The sequence below is a fragment of the Hyla sarda genome, chromosome 1 (genome assembly GCF_029499605.1).
Source record: "Hyla sarda isolate aHylSar1 chromosome 1, aHylSar1.hap1, whole genome shotgun sequence".
NCBI classification, from domain to species: Eukaryota; Metazoa; Chordata; class Amphibia; order Anura; family Hylidae; genus Hyla; species Hyla sarda.
The window spans coordinates 334,242,897-334,246,418 of record NC_079189.1 but is presented as its reverse complement, the minus strand read 5'-3'; positions in this window follow the sequence as shown (position 1 = coordinate 334,246,418).

The window sequence follows — 3,522 nt, the reverse complement described above, 5'->3', positions numbered from 1 at the left end:
AGTTAAAGTTACCCCTAGCAGAGAAGAAGAAGTCCTTTCGTCCCTTCAGAGTCAGGAAGTCTTTTTACAAGAAAAGACCTTTTCAAGACAGAAGATCCAGTCGTCGCTTCCAGAGTAACAACAAGAGAGGAAAGCAGACACCAAACAGTCCAAGTCAGAATTCTGATGTCAGGCCCCGGGACACCATAGGAGACAGACTGCTAAAACATCAAGCAGCATGGCAGAAGATTACAACAGACTCCTGGGTCTTGGAAATCGTCTCCATCGGTTACAGCCTAAATTTCCTAGATTGTCCTCCAGAAAGGTTTCTCCTGAACAGAAGCGATGGGGCCGTGCAATCTCTCCTGCAAGACTTCTTGATGAAGGATGCCTTAGAGCCAGTTCCAGTCAACCAACTAGGCCAGGGGGTGTACTCCCCGATCTTTCCTGTCCCGAAGCCAGGCGGCAAATGGAGACTCATAATCGACTTAATCGTCGATCATACCTAAATCGCTTTTTAAAAAGAGAAAAGTTCCGCATGGACAATATAAAATTCGCCACCAGTTTACTCCAAAAGGACGACTGGATGATTACCTTAGATCTCATGGACGCCTATTTACACGTCCCGATAAACCTCGAGTCAAGAAAATACCTAAGACTCGCAGTCATCCATCAAGGAGAGGTGAAACATTTTCAATTCCGCGCCTTACCCTTCGGCCTGTCTTCATCTCCAAGGGTATTCACGTAGGTGGCAGTGGTGATTGTAGCAGCCCTGAGACTTCAGGGAGTCCAAATCGTACCCTATCTAGATGACTGGCTGCTCGTCGCAACATCTCAAGATCTCCTGCTGCATCATCTTCAGATGACACTGGATCTCCTCCAAGAGTGCGGTTTTCTTCTCAACAGAGCAAAGTCAGACCTAGTTCCTGCGAAGCAGAAGAAATTCCTAGGTCTAATTTTGGATTCGTCGGCCGAGAGTGTCTTCCTGCCAGTAGACAAACAGTTGAAGATTATCCAGTCTATTACACAGATGATTCAGACCCCGGTGACGCAGATCAGAACAGCTATGAAGGTTCTAGGGCTGATGACAGCTGCCATAGAGGCAGTACCATGGGCCAAAGCCCACATCAGAGAACTCCAGACCGAAATCTTGCAAGAATGGGATTGTCATCCAGAAAACCTTTCAGCCCCTCTGTGTCTGTCACCTCACACACAATCAACTCTTCGCTGGTGGTAGACAGGGAGAATTTGTCTCGAGGCAACTGTTTCAGACTACAAGATCCGTCTATAATTAAAACAGACGCCTCAAAGTTCGGCTGGGGAGCACATTGCTGCGGTCAGTGGATCCAGAGGTCCTGGTCTCCAAGAGAAAGACTGTTTTTCTCAAACCTGAGAGAGCTAAGAGCTATAAGGTTAGCAGTAATGCATTTTACTCCCCTTCTCAAGGACACTCCAGTATAAGTCCAGTCGGACAACTCTGTCTCAGTCCATTACCTGCGGAAACAAGGTGGAACAAGATCTCAGGCTCTGCAGAACGAGTGTTGCATGCTCATGAACTGGGCCGAACATCATCTTCTCTCACTGTCGGCAGTCCACATAAAGGGAGAGCTGAACTGTCAAGTGGATTTTCTGAGCAGGTACACCTTGAATCCCAACGAGTGGGAGCTGAACCTGAAATATTTCTCTCAAATTATCCAGAGATATGGTTGTCCCCAGTGGGACCTCATGGCTACCAGACAGAACAAGAAGCTGGCAAAGTTTTGTTCCTTGTACAAGAAGGATCAGCCGGATCATCTGGATGCTCTGACCATGAGCTGGAAGGGGCTTCATGTGTACCTATTCCCACCGATTCCTCTGATGAGCCGTGTCTTGAACAAAATTATCCTGGGCAGACCCACTGTACTACTCATAGCCCCGTTCTGGCCTCGCAGGGATTGGTTCCCGCTCCTGTTCCGCTTGTTGGAGGGCAATTTCTGGAAGTTCCCTCCACACGAAGATTCACTTCTCCAGAGAGGTCTTTTCCATCAGCATCTAGATCGCCTACATCTGTCTGTGTGGAATTTGAGAGGAGAAAGTTTAGAGACAGGGGTCTATCTGAAGAGGTAATAGACACGCTACTCTCAGCTCGCAAGCCATCTACTAGTCGGATGTACTCAAGATTGTGGAGAAAATTATTATCATGGAAGTTAGAGAAAGGAGACCCAGAGATCTCGCTTCCGTTAGTGCTGCAGTTCTTACAAGACGGCTACTTGAAAGGTTTGAAGCCCAATACACACAGAGTTCATGTAACGGCTATTAACTCCTTCCCAGATGGTCGTTTTTCCAACCAACCTTTGATCTCTAGATTCTTTAAAGCCCTAAAGAACCTTAGACCGACAGTCAAGACGCCAGTTGCCGCTTGGGACTTACCATTAGTCCTGAAGAGTATCACAGGGGCACCTTTCGAACCAATGGCTGAAGCTGATATCAAGTGGGTCTCGTGCAAAGCCTTGTTCCTGGTGGAAGTCACTTCTGCTAAGCATCTGGGTGAGCTACAGGCCTTGTCTTCCATATAAGTCCCATTATATAAAGTTCACACAGAGCAGAGTTTTGCTCAGAACTGTTCCCTCCTTTGTTCCTAAGGTGGCTTCAGAGGTCAATGTGAACAGGGAAGTGAACAGGGATTTTTGTCCTCCTGAAGATGAAGATAATCTTCAGTCACTGGATGTGAAGAGCACTCTGTTAACTTATCTGGCCAGAGTGGAAAGTTTCCGTAGGGACGAAAATCTATTCGTACAGTTTGGAGGGCCAAGAAAGGGATGTAAAGCAGCAAAGGATACACTGGCAAGATGGATAAAATCCACAATCATAGAAGACTACAGATTGGAAGGTTTGGATCCACCTTTTCCTTTGAAGGCCCACTCAACTCGTGCTGCAGCAAGTACCACTGAATGACATCTGCAATGCTGCCTCGTGGTCAACTTCATCCACTTTCATCAAGCACTATTGGCTTGACATCCAGACACAGAGTCCAGCCTTCAGTTCTGGGGTTTTGTCTGCTGCGTTACAAGATTGAACCCCCCCTTTTTTTGTCAGCTGTTAGCGAGCATCCCTTCTGTGCTGCCGGATGTCGTAGAAGAAAGTGAAAATTGTATACTTACCGTAATTTTGCTTTCTTCAAGACAGAAGGCAGCACATATATACCCTCCCAATAAACTTATTTTTGTGCAATCAGAAAAGAGTCTAGTCATTTACACAATTGCGTGCAGGTGTGTTGGCTACTTATGAGGTATGTCTATTGCCAATTGGCTAATCTCCGTTTGAGTTTTTTGTAGGTGGGCGGTCCTACTGGGAATAAAAGAGGCCGGGAATATCCCTTCTGTGCTGCCTTCTGTCTTGAAGAAAGCAAAATTACGGTAAGTATACAATTTTCACTATTCCTTTCATAGGTAATAATAGTTTTTCACTCACCATAGGCCTTAAAGGGGTATTCCAGTAAAAAACTGGCTCCAGAAAGTTAAACAGATTTGTAAATTACTTCTATAAAAAAATATTAATCCTTCC